Consider the following 17,541-nt stretch of genomic DNA (forward strand, 5'->3'; position numbering starts at 1 on the left):
CCATTTCTCGAAAAAATTACACATTGGAAAATGCATGTTATTCAATGCTCGGAGCATACATATACATTTAATTAGTTATATCAATAATAATTGTATATTAGATTTGGAATCAAAAGTTAACAATGTCAATAATCATCATCCAAAATTCCAATTTCCAATTATCATAGATATAATTAATTGCAATTCTAAAATTATATTCAGATACAATTATATAAATATAAATCAACATAAATTCACATAAAATTTTAATAAAATAAAAAAATAAAACTAATTCCATTATGTAAATAGAATTCAACATAATGGAATTAAAACAAACAAATTCCAAAAAAAATTAAGTGTACTGCCACATTCCTAAAACTGGGAAGGATCTGATAATCCTTATCCAAAGGTCTTTATCTAACTTGTAATTAACCCTAGGCAGGGGAACTCCTAGNTCATTACCCATTTGGTCAATGTTTTGCACATGTGGTATGAATCACATGCTACAGCATTTCCTCATTTCCCATGGAGTGCATGTCTCTTTTTTTGTAAATGCTGTACAGATTTTAGTTCAGACATACCTAATGTCTAACTTGAGTTCACTTTACATACTTTTAATTCATCAGAACTCTAATCTGGCAATTAGACAGATAAAGTGATCATTTATCACTTATGGTCACATTTCATTATGACATTATTTTAATTCTATTTTCTAGGTGACGTTAAACATTTTAAGCTTGGCTTTCTATAATCACCTAGATAATAAGCTTAAAATCGTCTCATCCCCATTCCTACGAAGTAATGGAGGCGATTGCCTGTGTAAGAAGGCCAATCTTTTAACTGTCCGACATGCTTTTCAAAATACACATATATATAATATTTACATAACTAATATGTATATATATATATATATATTTCTTCATGTATGTTCCATAATAATCTAAATTGAGTATTGACAATATTGTTATTTAATATTGTTGGAAATAACACAGAATAACATATATCCTAAGTAATCCCAAGATCATAGTCACCATTGCAATCACATTTGTATATAAATGAACTACAATGAATTTACACAGCATAAATACCTCTTCTCCTTATCTTTGAAGCAAAAATTGAACCTGGAAGAATCAACTGCGTAAAGTATCTTCTTTTCAATTTTAGAGAGAGAGCGTGTTTTTTCTTTGCGTATTTGAGAGTGACAGTGAGTAACCTTTTCTAAAAAGAAAAACTTTCTTTTTATATGGGAGCGGTTCGTGAGAAACTGCCTTTGGCAGTTTCCACTTCTTACGCCCCTTCATCATGGGTGGACTTATCCAAACAAGTAAAATGAAATACTGGAACTTATCCAATATCTCCCACTCACACATGTGGGACTATCTCTCTCTATGCTTCTTTAAGGTTCATACCTTAGTAAATATGCCGCGTGACCATGCATACTTTGAGAGCACATTAGTCATATATCTGTTAGGAATATATAACTTCTTGAATTGTGAAACTCAGGTTGTATGTTGTATGCAATACCCTAGATTACTTATCACATTTTTCTAACAATCTCATTTACAATAAATATCCGTTGTATTCATAATTATGTTCTATCTTTACATAAAAGTAAAACATAATTGGTCGACCAATGAATACACATGATTATAGTGTGATAATTCAAAATCGTAATCTTCCTCTTTTCTTGATTCTTGCAACTTTCATTTAACTTGCTTTTCTAGAAATGTCCCAGCAAATTGAATTTATCTTAATCCTTTGGTAACACTCTAAGATAGCAATCATTAAATGAAGTTTTCAAGAAACAGAATAGAGTAACAAGGGTATTCTATGAGATTTTATTCTTAAAAAAAACTTATTTCCACACACAATGTTAAAGTTGAGATTTTGACTTTCATTACCCTTTGGTCAATGTTTTGCACATGTGTATGAATCACATGCTACAGCATTTCCTCCTTTCCCATGGAGTGCATGTCTCTCTCTTGTGAATACTGTACAGATTTAGTTCAACATACCAATGCTAACTTGAGTTCACTTTACTACTTTAATTCATCAGAACTCAAATCTGCAATTAGACCGATAAGTGTATCATATCACTATGGTCACATTTCATTATGACATTATTTTAATTCTATTTTCTAGCAACGTTAAACATTTTAAGCTGGCTGTCTATTATCACCTAGATAATAAGCTTAAAATCGTCTCATCTCCATTCCTACGAAGTATGGAGGCGATTGCTTGTGTGAGAGGCCAATCTTTTACTGTCCGACATGCTTTTCAAAATACACATATATATAATATTTACATAACTAAATATATATATAGAATATATATTATATATATATATTATACTTCTCATGTAGTTCCATAATAATCTAATTGCATTGACAATATTGTTATCAATATTGATAAGACAAATGTAACAATTTTGGGAAATCTCAAAGTATAAGTACATTCAACACCACGAGCCTAGAGATCTAACATGTCTATTGAAAGTATCTCTTGGTATAGGCTTTGTGAATGGATCCACAACCATGTCATGCGTAGAATATATCTCCAGTTCACCTCATTTTGTGGCACAAGTCTCGCACAAATATATTTTGATATCTACATGTTTCTTTTTACCATGATATTTGGGATCCTAGTGTATGCTATTGTTGCTTGACTATCACAGTTTATTCTTACTGGTTCAATAGCAACATTAATTATTCCCAGATGATCATGAAACCGTCTTAACCAAACCGGCTTCTTGCACTGCAACTGAAAATGCTACAAACTCAGCCTCATTGTAGATAGCTATGCATGATTGTTTCTTACTGCTCCAAGATATGGCCCCACCATTTAGTAAGAAAACATATCCAGAAGTAGATTTCCTTTCATCTAAATCTCCTCCCCAATCAGCATCGGTGTAGCCTCTCAAGTGTAAATCATTTCCTTATAACATAATGAGTAATCAGCTGTCCCTTTTAGATACCTTAAGATTCTCTTCACTGCTTTCCAATGTGCTTGTCCTGGGTCGGACTGGTAGCTACTTACCAACCCAACGCATAACAAATGTTCGGCCCTAGTGGCACATCATGGCGTACATGAGACTTCCAACACACTTGTATAAGGAACATTCTTCATTTGTTCCTTTTCTTGTGGAGTCTTCAGTAAGGAACCATTCTTCATTTGTTCCTTTCTTGTGGAGTCTTCAGACACATTTACGACTTAAAGTCTCGCCTTTCATGATAGGGTTGTCTATGGGTTTACAATCTTGCATATGAAATCGTTCAAGAATTTTCTTAATGTATGGTTCTTGGGAAAGAGATACTAATTTTCTTGAGCGATCTCTTGAAATCTTGACTTTAATAATATTGCAGCTTCACCCATATCTTTTATCTCAAAATGAGTGATACCACCTTTGATTTCATTGACAGATCCCTTATCATTTCCGCTATAAGTATATCATCAACATATAATGTATATAGCAAATTTGTTATTGGATCTCTTTGTATATACCAATGATCTTCATTTATCATTTTGAAATCATTACATTATCGCCTTATGAAATCGAATATCACACTGTCTTGAGGACTCTAGAGCCATAAATTGACTTTAAAGTCTACACACTTTGTGTTCTTGATCTTCTCTAATAAAACCTATTGGTTGATCATATAATTTCTTCTTGTAATTCTCCATTGAGAAAAGCAGTCTTTACATCCTTTGATGCAATTCAAGATCCATGCTCCACTATAGCTAGAATAGTCGATTGAGGGAAACCGCACAACAGGTGAAAAAGTTTCTTCAAATCTATTCCTTCTTGTTGTGTATACCCTCTCGCACTAAACGAGCTTTGTATCTTTCAATATTGCCATCACTTTACGCTTGATTTTAAGAACCCACTTGTTCCCAATGGCTTTACGTCCTTTCTATCAACCAATTCCCATACTTGGTTTGATTTCTAGACTGCAATTCTTCTTCCATTGCTTTCATCCTTTTCCTTAGAAGGCAATTGAGAGCCTCATTTACACTCCTTGGCTCTTTGTCATCTGTGGAGTAACTAGAAATTTTTTTCCCTCAATCTCAAATCGTCAACGTGGAACTTGTTTCCTGTTTGTCGACGTATGGAGATTTTGTGTGTTCTCCCACTTGGACCAGCTATCAGGTGGATCGCCAGTAGGAATGATGGAGGATCTAAACTGATTCATCAATTTCCATATTGCTCCTACTGGGATGTAGTTAACCAACTGATTGTCGGCAACATATTGCCTGGTCTTGTGTTTCATATAGAAACAAGTCTTTACCTATCTCACCGTTCTTAGGAAAATCGGTTTCTAAGAATTGACATCTCGTGATTTAAACTCTGTAATGCTACACTTCTTGTTCTCCTATGAAGACGTATCCTTTGAATGTTCTGAATTATTTATGAAGATACATTTTCTTCCCCCTTGGACCTAATTTTCCAATTTTGGGAAGTCATGAACATAGGGCACATCCCCATGGTTTTAGGAGACTCAAATCGGGTTTCCGATTGTCCATAACTCATATGGTGTAGTAGTAATAAATTTGGATGGTACTCGATTAGGATATATGTGACAATCAATAGGGCATCACCCCAAAAGGTGATGGCATTTACTTGTGCCATCATAAACCTCACCATCTCAAGTAGGGTTCTGTTTCTTCGTTCTGCAACACCATTTGTTGCGGAGTTCTGGGAATAGTTATTGACGTTCTATTCCCATTTCATCACAAAATTTCGAACTGATCAGATAATATTCACGTCCTCGATCGGTTCATAGAACTTTATCTTTTTTCTAATTATTCTCAACTAAGTTTTTTAAACTTCTGAAAGCATTCTAAAGCTTCTGATTTTTGAGAAATCAAGAAAACATAACCATATCGAGTAAAATCTTCTATAAATGTGATGAAATAAACAACCCCATGTCTAGCCCTCACATTCATTGACCACATATGTCAAATGAATTAGTTGCAATGGAACTTCAGCTCTTATCGCTTTTCCAAATGGTTTTCTTCTGTTTTTTAAGCTAGGCAATGTTCACAAGTAGTCAGTCTACTTTTGTTAGATCCAACAAGTCTTCTCTTGCTAGTATATTCATTCGTTGTTGGCCATTGGTCAAGCCTTGCATGCCATATCATTCACATCATCTTAGATAGAAGATGTAATAAAGGAAAACACAAACATTACTATTATTATAAGCACGTTAAGTACTATAAAACCATCAGAAAATAACCACAACCATAGTATGTTGTGTCCAAAAATAAATGGACACCAGTACTAGAAAAATTTAAATTAAACCAAGTTTAACAAGTTCTAACACGGAAATCAAATTTCGACGAATATGTGGCATATAACACATCAATAGTATAGATTCGACCTCCACGCATATCAATTTGCATGTGCCAATCCCTTTAACTTCCACTTTTATTTAGTTGTTTCCTACATATATCCATTTTGTTTCCCGTGGTATTCATCGAACTCCACAAAAGCAATCCTGTCTTTCGCTATGTGGTCTGTTGCTGCTGAATTCTACAGTCCACAAATGATGGATTCAGTTAGAAAAATAGAACTGGAAACATTTATATACTTACTTGTGCAAAACAGTAATTTACCTTCTTCGGCTCGCTCGTACAATCGCGAGCAAAATGCTCTTGTTACCACAATATAGCATTTCACCTTTGCCATATTTCTCTTCTTAGCAGGATGCTTTCCTTTTCCGTGTTTAAAGAACTTTCTTCTTTCTCCCTTGAGCTTATCAGTATTGCCTTTTCTTTGGGATCCACCTTGGAATTACATTTAAATCCCTTCCACCAGTGTAACTGGAACCAGCCATATACACATCAGTATTTGCCTTACTCGCATTAAGGCGATCTTCTTACAGTTCCAAATGGCATATGCATCTTCTAAATTTCTGATGCCCTCATTGTGGGTAAGGTGTATTTTCATATGTTCCCATTGAGGCAATGATCTTATGACAGCCTGAACTTTTTGTTCATCAGTTAGGACATAACCTGCATCTCTTAACTCACTTATCATGTTTGACAAATGCCGTAAATGTACTCTCATAGTAGTTTAGGCTTCTTTTTATATGTGTCAAACTTGATGTGAGTTACCGGAGTTTGGTAATGGACGTACCGCCAAACTTTGTAGCAAGTGGGACCACATGTCCTTTGCTTAATTCGATCCCGGTACTTTTCATGAGATCATTGTCCATGCTGCTCAACAAAGTAATGCAAGCAGTGAATTCTTCTTCTTCCATATGTCATAGTTGCACGGTCTCGTCTTATGTTGAGTCGGCTACCTTCTTCAGGCTCTTCCATGGTTGTAGTAAGAGCTTCAAGAACCTCTTGTTCTTCAAAAACATATTGGATTTTCATGCTCCCTATCTTATAATTGTCACCATTAATTTTCTCCTTTATTAGTTCGGCGACAATGTTCTTAGATGCATATGCCATTTCTCGAAAAAATTACACATTGGAAAGGCATGTTATTCAATGCTCGGAGCATACATATACATTTAATTAGTTATATCAATAATAATTGTATATTAGATTTGGAATCAAAAGTTAACAATGTCAATACATCATCCAAAATTCCAATCATCCAATTATCATAGATAATATAATTGCAATTCTAAAATTATATTCAGATACATTATATAATATAATCAAATAAACTAAATTCACATAAAATTTTAATAAAATAAAAAAATAAACTAATTCCATTATGTAAATAGAATTCAACATAATGGAATTAAAACAAACAAATTCCAAAAAAATTAAGTGTACTGCCACATTCCTAAAACTGGGAGGGATCTGATAATCCTTATCCAAGGTCTTTATCTAACTTGTAATTACACCTAGGCAGGGGAACTCCTAGTTTCTTGTGATGTCCTTTACGAGTGGGAGACTCCTATAGATGCCAGCTGTCTTTTTGGCACCCCAATTTATGTACTCCTTGATGTAGTTGTTGACTAAACGCTATAATTTTTATTGTCATCTTTAAAGTTTTGAACTTTCAGCTTGGTCCAAACCATATCAAGGAGACCAACGAGATTAGGGTAACCAATAGTCTCTCTTAGACTTGGTATTTCGACTCATCTTCCTTTATCCCCCTATCCAGACAATTTCCTGAATCTTTCATTCACATGAATGAAATGATTTACGAGTTGCACCAACTCATCCTCTATGCCTCTTTAAATCAATGTGTGAGTTTGTAGAGTTCTAATCATGTTCATAACCCTTTCCCTTTGAGCGGGTGTTCTAGCAACCATTGCACGTCTATAACGTAACATATTTCTGTAACAAATACAAAAAAAAACTATTTATTTATCAAATAAAGGTTGACTATATTTGATAAATAATATATATTATATATATATATATATAATATATATATATATATATATTATATATATATATAGTGTTTATGGTTTAATAACAAAAAATTAGACCCATAACATCTACCAAGTACTCATTTTTTCTTTACAGTAAAAGAAAAAATTTAGAATACTTCACGCGCCGCCTAGAAGCGGCCACACGCGCCGGCAGGGTACTCCACGCGCCTAAGCAATTTCGGGTCGGGTCGACCCGTTTCCACTTCAACCTGGCCAATCCTGACCCGTTTGACCCGTTGACTTGTTTGACTTACGGGTTAGGTGTTGACGGGTTGACTGACCGTTGGTCTTACAGGTCGAGTTTGACTAATTACCGGGTTTGAAAACCCGTTTGGTCATTGGTTGGGTCCATTGGTCAACTTGACCCGTTTTTATTTGTTATGGGTTGGCCGAAAAGGAATTGTTGGGTTTGTGAATATAGTTAATACAAAACAAAAATAGCTATGGTTGAGGAATTGGTCTTCAACCTTGAGACTTGGGTTCAAATCTCACCAACCACTCTTATTTGCATTTAAAAAAAAAAAAAGTAAAACAGGAAAACGACGTGTTGATCCTTGTCGTCTTCAACCTTTGTCCGAGTCTGCAATTGGGTACCCAACCCGGAAATCAACCCATCACAAACCCGAAAATTTAAAGAGGCTATCTAAGTCATTTTAACTCCATTTTTATGATTCAAAACCATTTTCTTCATAATTTCATAAGGAATTTAATAGTCTATTATCATTACCATAAAGACAACTTTTTACATACAAAATTTGAAAAATTCAGAACTACATTGATAAACCAGTAACATGCTTTAACATAACAGTATGAATTTAAAACAATATGAACCACGGCTTTGATACCAATGTTGGAAATAACATAGAATAACATATATCCTAAAGTAATCCCAAGACATAGTCACCATTGCAATCACATTTGTATATAAATGAAACTACATGAATTTACACACAGCATAAATCCTTTTCTCGCTTATCTCTGAAGCAAAAATTGAACCTAGAAGAATCAACGGCATAAAGTATCTTCTTTTCAATTTTAGAGAGAGAAAGAGCATGTTTTTTTCTTTTGCGTATTTGAGTAACAGTGAGTAACCCATTCTAAAAAGAAAAAAACTTTCTTTTTATATGGGAGCGGTTCGTGAGAAACTGCCTTTTGGCAGTTTCCACTTCTCACACCCCTTCATCATGGGTGGACTTATCCAAACGAGTTAAAATGAAATACTGGAACTTATCTAATAGTTCTTCTTCTTCTTTATCAGTCCTTCACTAGGCAACGCAAACTCTCTTCCTCCCTTTATCTCTATCTCTCCATAGATAGTCTGACTAGCTCGTTCTTCTTCTTCTTTTTCACTCATTCACCAGGTGATGCAAATAGGATATGATAACTTTGGTGTTTTAAAAAAAAGGTTGCCTATTCTAGATGGCATGATTAGTTACCCGTTAGAGAAACAAGCTAAAATTGCTATGGTATATTGTGTATTTCATAATTTTATCAAAAAGTATAATATGCAGAACTCTATCCTCGAACGATTTAATGAAGATAGAGTTTATAAGCAAGAATATTTTGATGTCAAAAATAGGGCAGAAGATGAAGGGAATGGTGAGGGATCAAGTCAATCGTATTAACATATTATAGACGACATGACGACTCTATGGGATAGCATAACTACTGAAATATGAACACAACATTTGATCATGTCGTAGTTGTTAATGGATTATAGGTGTACAAACAATTGTTAGGGTTGATAATTTGTAGTTTCGTATTATTAATTCAGATATGTATTAATGTAGTGTTTTTAAATGATGTATTAATACTTGAAATTAATTTGAAGAATTTGTTTTTAATTTAGTGATTAAAAAATTTACCAAACAAATATTTAATATTATTAAAATGTAAATTGAAAAGTTTTAGGCTATAATAAAAAATTATTTTAATAAAGTGCACCAAAATATTCTATCAATAAATCCTTTATAAAAAAATATACCAAACAATTATTCAACAATTTATTCAACTCTAATATAATATTCAAAAATTTTACTAAACACATTTTCATATTCAAATCATATTTTCATAATAACAACCCAACTCAACTCAACTCAACTTTTTCAAAAAATTTATTCTAAATACTCTACAAAACACAGCCTATATATATATTTTTTATCACTGAAAGTGTTTGGGTAAGTTTACATGCACCTCAACCGATCTCCTGAGAACTTAGAACTGTTGACCTGGTAAGAGTCCCCGTGGCCACCGCTATTAGTGTCTAGAGAAACTCGAACCCAGGAGCCCATAAAACTTTCTTTTACTCTTTTACCATTAAGCCACTAAGTAGTGGTTACTCCATAAATATTGTTGATGTGAGACACAAATTCCTTTTATATTGTATTTATCTATTTAGGTGTTTAGTAAAGGCATTTTTGTATTCTCAAGGACTTAAGAGTTTTAGTATATAAACTCCCTAATGTCATTAGAGAGAAACTATTCTATTTTTCTTTATTCTTTTTCTTCCTAAAATCTATTGAGAAAGATAGATAGTAGATTTACGATCAGACTTTCATTATAGTGGATTATTTTCCATCCTCTACCTGTGGTTTTTCCCAATTTGAGTTTTCACATAAAGTATTTGTATCACTTGTTTTATATTTTTCGCTTGTTTCATTTGACTTTTCTAGATTTTGGGCATATTTCATAACAAACTTTATTGAATATTAATTCAGTTACAATCTTACCTTGAACTCACCTAATAACTTTATTGAATAATAATGCAGTTACAACCTTACCTTGAACCCACCGAATAAATTTCCTGGCAATGCCCATTTTCCCCGCTGGTCACCGATGATGTAATCGCCGATGATGTAATAGTTTCCGAATTACGAGATAGTTTACTCCCAAAACATATTTAAATAAACAGTAGTTTTAACTCAATTTGTTGTTCAAGCAAAGTGTCATTAGATCAACCAAGACTCAGGTTCTCCGTAGTTGCATACGTTGAATTTAAGTAACAATTGTCCAATTGATTAAGAAGGAAGTACTTTGGCTCAGCCTGCAGCTGCACTGATATTAAATAAAACATATCCTGAAACTTCCAAGAACTAAATAAAGGTTCATTCAAATGATTTTCTGCATAAAAAGCAAAACTAGAAGAATTTATTACTGACTTAAGAGCTCTGTAATTTCCACTCGCCTTGCACAAATTTCCACTTAAAAAGTCTTGTTGTGATCACACATCATGATTATACTATGGGTTGCTTAAGAGTTTTGTACTATAAGTTTCTGTGGGGAATTTCTTCATTTCATAGATTCTTCGAAAAATGAATCTAACGTTTTCGGGGCAGCATTTAGTTTTCTTCCCTTCTATCTTCTTAGTAACTCTCAATCACTTTCTCCCACGGCGCCAATCCTGAAACAGATAACTAGCTTTGCTCGCTTTCAAAAGTCAGGTTACCTATGATCCTTTGGAGCATTGAGTACTGGGATGATTCTCTTGGGTTTGCAGTGGCATGGCATCATTGCAGCTCCGACACCAAGGGGTCAAGCTCTGATCTCCCCGACCAAAATTTGAAAGGTACATTCTCATTTCATAGGAAACTGACATTCCTCGAATTATAAATCTTCAAAAACCATTTCTACGGTACATACCACATGAAATGGGCCGTCTGTTTCGGGTTGCGAGCCATAGTGTTCAACCGTAACATGTTTCAGGGAGAGATTCCCATTAACTCACTCGTGTTCAGAACTCAGGACTCTTGACTTGGTCATGATAAGTGGAAGGGACAATTCCTTCTGAACTAGGAATTCTGTTGAAATTAACAGGACTAGGACTTGCCGTCAACAATCTAACGGACCCATCCCTCGGTCACTTTCAAACCTCTGTCTCTAAAGCAGCTTCTCTGTCAGAGAACAGTCTCAGCGGCAAATCCTCCGTGAGCTCGGCCGGCTGAAGAGGTCAAATGTTTCAAATATCGGCAAATAAGTCTTAACAGGTCCAATCCCACCCAGCTCTTCAATATCTCTTCAGGAGTACTTTGGTGTGGGCGGAAAACCAACTGTTGGAGAAATCCCCATTACATTGGACTAACACTTCCTAATATCCGTGTACTTCTCTTTGGGATTATAGGTTACAGGGGCATACACTCATCAATATCTAATGCAAGTAAACTTGAAAAGCTAGATTTTTCCAGAACTTTTACTGGCTCAAACCTGTAAATCTGGAAGATTGAAAATCGATCAGGCTCAACTTTGTGTAAATAACCTCGGAACCGGGGAGGGTGATGACCTTAGCTTTTCACCTCTTTAGGTAACTGTAACCACTTAGAAGTACTCCGCCTAAGCAATAATAGCCTACGTGGGAAATTGCCGGATTCTATTGCTAATTTCTCATCCCAACTTACCTATTTATACATGGGAGAGAACCGGAATCTGGTAACATCCAACAGGATTGAAATCTGAAAAATTTGATTCAATAGGCATCGAGAAGATCTTCTCACAGGAGGCATTCCAATATCTTGGGATATCTCTCGAACCTGCAAATCTTGTCCTTGTTTGGAAACAGTTTTTCAGGTGAAATTCTTCATCCCTGGAAATTTAACTTTGATAGAACTCAGTTTAGATGAAAATTTCATACAGGGAAGCATACCTTCAACTCTAGGGAATTGCCAACTACTCAGAGTTTAGGTCTCTCAGAAAACAACCTGTCTGGAGATATACCATTTCAAGTTATTGGCCTACCTTCCTTATCAGAAGGTGGACTTGTCCGCAATCATTAACTGGCTCATACCTCACGTAATTGGTAACCTGAAAAATATTCGACTATTAGACTTGTCACCGAAATTATCAGGTGAAATTCCAAGTTCCTTGCAAATTGTATTGGCGAGCGCGCTACATCTGAGAGATAATTCCTTCAAGGACAAATCCCCCTCCTTAAGTTCCTTAAAAGTCTTCAAGACTTGACATGCGGAACAACTTTACGGGAAAAATCCCCAATTTGGAGACATTTCTTTTTTGCGAACGTTAAACCTGCCTTCAATAATCTTGGGGTGAGGTACCAAAAGAAGGCATCTTTAAAAATGAAGTGCAATTTCCGTCACAGGAAATGCAAGCTTTGCGTGGGAATCCAGAATTGAATCTGCATAGTTGCCCATCCAATGGCTCCAGGAAATTCTGGCAACGACCACTTTCAAAATAATAATTGTAACAGCTTCTTTGGCTACTGTTTACTTTTAACATCTTTGTGATAGTCTGTTGGAGGAGAAAAGGAAGAAGAAAAGCTTTGCTTGGTTCTCCTATGGAGGATAAGTAGTGAGGATTTCTTATGCAGAGCTTGAAAGCAACAGAAAGGTTCTCCTCGCCAATTTGATAGGCAGGGGGTTAGGTTTCGTTATAAAGGCAGCCTGGCCGTGAGGAAACACCTGTTGCAGTGAAGGTACTAGATCTCAACAAAGGGGAGCTTCAAAAAGTTCACTGCTGAAGTGACGCCTTGAGGTGCATTCGACATCGCAATCTTGTGAAAATAATCACTTCTTGCTCAAGTCTAGAAAACAAAGGCAATGAATTCAAGGCTTTGGTTTATGAGTTATGCTAATGGGAGTTTAGAAGAGTGGTTACATCAAACAATGAATTGGAAAATCCGAGGCCAGATTGAATTTGATGCAAAGCTGAGATCGCATTGATGTAGCGAATCATTGGAGTATCTCCACCACCATTGCCACACAGCTCTGTTCATTGTGATTTAGCCAAGCAATGTGCTACTTGACAATGACATGGTTGCCCTGTTGGTGACTGGGTTAGCAAGGCTATTATGATAACCCTCCTCAAGACCCAACCAGCTCAAGTAGGTTAAAGGGCTCCATGGTTTCGTCTCTCCAGGTAACACCAACCTTTTCTTAGAATCTTTAAGCTGATTTTTCTAAAGGTACAAAATTAAGAACCAGTATTTTTTTTAAAAAAAATTAAGAACGTATTTTCATGTCCTTTCAAGAATCAAAGGGAGACTAACATTTTTCATAATTTATAAACTTTTCTCTTTGTAAATTATTAGTGTTCATTTTATTAAAAACAGAGTATGGATTATCTGGTGAGGTTTCAACATTGGAGAGTGTATAGCTTCGGCATCCTATTGCTGGAATGTTCACTGGAAGGAGACCAACTGATGACAGTTCAGGGAAGGCCTTAACCTTCATAGCTTGTAAAGATGTCAATCCAGATCAAGTAGCTGAAATTGTCGACTCAACAATTCTGGAAGAAGCACTTCAAATCCATATTGCAGAGGCATTGCAACCAACTTTACAAGGCAAAATTCACGAGATTCTAGTCTAATATTGAAATAGCCCCCGGTGCTCCGCAGAATTGCCAAGGAAAGAAAGCAGATCAAAGATGTCACCGGGATTGCAAGAATCCAAAAATCATTTCTGCTTTCAGGCTATAATTAACAGGTTAGCAATTTCCGAGAAAAGGTAGAGGCGTGTAGTATGAAGATTGTCACCATATTGACTTTAAGGCTACTGAGTGATTACATATTTTGAAAAAGCTGAAGAGGTGGGCAGCCAGGGTTTGGTACATGTTGCCTTTAACTTTCGCAATTGAAATTAATAATTCAATCTAATCCAGCCATGCTTATATTTTAATCCCTAATCTTCCCATGTATTCATTGAACTTTTGTATGAATCTTCCTTCTATATATATATTGGTTCTATCTGTATTATTACTAATTTATTTTTCAATCTAAAATGGCAATCAGTGGCTATACAAAGAATTTCATATAATCAAGAGTAACTATTTGGAGATTCCTTCTGTTCATGTCAAGACTTCGAATGGCCATTTAAGGAAAATTTAAAAAATCAAACAAGTTGACGTTTTAAAAGAAAATATACTTAAGCCTGCTCTAATCCAATAATTCAATCATAATAAATATGCTTAAAACAAGACAGAAGGAATAAAATAAAAATCATGATCTCAATGATAAAATAAGTTTAACTTTTTATATGGCAATAGCTTAATGACAATAATGACATGTTCTCACAAAAAACAGTAGTAGAGTTGTTACGCAAATTTTGCTAAAAATGTTTATCTTTTAAAAAATATATATATATATTAATTTTATAAACAGTGTTTTTAATTATTAAAAATATTTTCCAAATATATCGAATTAGAAAGATAAGGCAGAATCTGGAAAGAAATTGATCCTAATGACATCTCTGCCCCTTAGATATTATTTATTTGATTAAACAACTTTTTCGCACCCAAGGTTTGCCTAACGACACTTTTTCACTCAAAAAGTTTTAAAATACATTTTCACACCCAAAGTTTAATTCTGTTAATACCCAAAATAATTTTACTTTCTAGCAAGTGTTCCGTGAGTTACTAAGAGGGGTAAGAGAGATTTTATAGAGTGGAGGTCGATGGATTGAATGGTGATGACTAATTGAATATTTACTGTCGGAACCAATCAAAATCAATAAGAACAAGAAACTTTAGCTTTGTGGTGGCCAACAATCAGTGAGAAATCAGGTAGGACGGATCAAAAATTTCTGTTAGGGTGAAACAATAAAAAAAATTGCACATTAATATTTCTATTACGATAGGCCAAAATTTAGAAATTGTACATATAATATTTTTTTAAATTTCATGGCCCACCTTCAACTAGTACTATATCTACCCCTGAAATTAAGTTCGGAGGAGAGGAGTTTTTGGTGGAGGTAAAATGGTGGTGATGAAGGATTTGAAAATCGGCCGAAACGATTTTGTAATAACGAAAATATAACTTTAAATTAGAAAATGATTATTTAATTTTTGGATGAAAAAGTATATTAAGGCAAACCTGGGGAAAAAGCCGTTTACTCTATTATTCACGCATATTTTTAGACACAATATTAGGTGTTAGTGACATCTGATCTGCCAAGATATTTAATTAGCATAAATTGCATTCGGAAAGACACCTGTTAGACAATTCCTCTCAAATATTACTCAAACTAAACATCCACAATTATTTGTCCAAAAAATTATAAAATAATATATTTGATATATTGAATGGGATTTTATAATTAATTACGTCAAACACAAATTATTCCCATGAAAAAATTTGGACTTAGGTTATCATGTAACATACGAAAATTACTATAAAAACTGGAAAATAACTACCTAAAATTATTTTTAATTAAATAAATAAAATATCGCAAATTGGCTTTACGTACCGAAAACAAAAAAAACTTTAATGCATTGTTTGTGGGTAGTAAATAAAACATGAGTTAAAAATCAATCGTGGACAGCCCTTCTGGACGGTTGAGAACGTAACATAGACTGCAAATTCTCTTGGAGAAGAACATTGTTTTCCATGGTTTAATTTAATGGCCCATGTGGAACGTAATGAAAGATAAAAACAGTTTTGGTGTTGTGGTAATGGGAAACAGGCCATCTGTCAATTATTTAGAATTTTTAATCAAAAAGTAGCCCATTGCCCCCTTTCATGGTTCCAGAGGAAGAGGAAGTCCTGAAACAACGGCTCACGAATAAAAAATAAAAATTGACCCGGAATTCTGACATATTAAATGCCATTGTATAGGACATTTCTGCCGTGGAAAATGCTCGATAACAAGATTCAACGAAGAAATGTTTTAATCACCTCAACCATATTGTTTTTATAACATTATTAAATCAATCCGCCAATGGCGACTTTCAATTTCTTCCGAAGTATGACGATTACCAAATACACGCTTGGACATTTCAAACCCAGACCAAAATAAAAAACTTGGAGTATTAGACTAAAACAACACAAAGTCATTAACTTAATTAAGCCTCTTTTTTTTTTTTTTTTTTGGCTTCTCAAGTCCTTTTTGTTTGTATAATTACTTTGGTCTGGCCGCCATGAAAATTTATCGGAGTTATGATTGTTGTGTGAAAAATTTCTATTTTATTAAGTATACCATGAAACCCAGAAGAGCATTCAGAAAATGTTCAGGTACAGGGCTACTTAATCGAGCCAAATCAGTTACCTTCTCTAGCATCACATTTGCCGCTTAATCTTCATCATCTATGAAGATAGTATTATCTCTAATGTTTCTGTGCAGTCTGAGGGGAATTTCAGAGAGGCTACAGGAAAGTGGGAGATTCAGGCAATACCATTGCTTTCTTTTCAAGAAGTGATCGAAAAAGCTGATACAATAGTGTCAGAGGCCTCTGAAACCTCCTTTTAGTCTCACCGAAGAAGAAAGAATAGCATGGTTCAAAAAGACACTACCCAAGTTTGAGATTTTCAAGTCAGACAATTGACAAGAAATTTCACAGCCGTGTCTGATTTTTCAATCATGAGTGTGAGGTTCAGGCATTCATGACATGGATTTCTCCAGCAAGGTCTTTTGGAAGAAGAGAATCTTTAGCTGTGGAATCATTTTTCAAAGTATCCTCATGGATGCTGATGATTCTATCGAGAACTCTGGACTCTACAAATGGGTACAGGCTCCTGAAACCAATACTTGATAGAAAGTTCAAGTTGTTGCAGTGACTCCAGACTTGTCGTTTCTGTTCAAGGATACTCCAGCGAAGCTTGGTTCATGAAAGAAGGTGGAAATAAGGATCTGGTGAGATTCCACTAGTCAAAATCTACCAATCTAATGAGGCTTACTGTTCTATACAAGTATGGAGGTGTGTATTGGATACAGATTTTATGTTTCTAAAAAGTTCAAAGCGTTGAAAAATTCTATTGGAGCACAAAGCGTGAATAAGGAGTCAGGGAACTGGACTAGACTCAATAATGCTGTTCTGGTATTTGACAGGAATCATCCACTTCTTTTCAGATTCATAGAGGAGTTTGCAGCAACTTTTGAGGGAATAATGGGGTTATAACGGTCCCTACCTTGTTTCCAGAGTAGTTACAGATTTGAAAGAAAGCTGGTTTTAACTTGACATCTTGCCGCCATGGCGTTCTATCAGTTGATTGGAACAGAATAGTAGGGCTTTCAAGATGCCAGAAAACCATGCGCATTCGAGATGGGTAAATGCGAAGCTGCGTCAGCTAAGTGGAGAGACTACGGGGTACACTTGTGGAACAAGCAAAGTAAGAATTAGAATCGAAGAGGGAAGCGTCATGGAAGATTAATTCGATCATTGCATCGTTTGTGAAGACATTTACGTCTTAAAGAAGATTATTAATGAAAATGGGAAGCTGTCATAA

The 17,541-nt window shown here is 34.9% G+C and overlaps 1 pseudogene; it reads left to right on the forward strand.

The window, feature by feature from the left end:
* Positions 1-10,823: 10,823 nt before the first annotated feature.
* On the forward strand, positions 10,824-17,541 carry LOC116119640 (annotated as a pseudogene).

This window comes from Pistacia vera, unplaced genomic scaffold, assembly GCF_008641045.1.
Source record: "Pistacia vera cultivar Batoury unplaced genomic scaffold, PisVer_v2 Contig898, whole genome shotgun sequence".
NCBI classification, from domain to species: domain Eukaryota; kingdom Viridiplantae; phylum Streptophyta; class Magnoliopsida; order Sapindales; family Anacardiaceae; genus Pistacia; species Pistacia vera.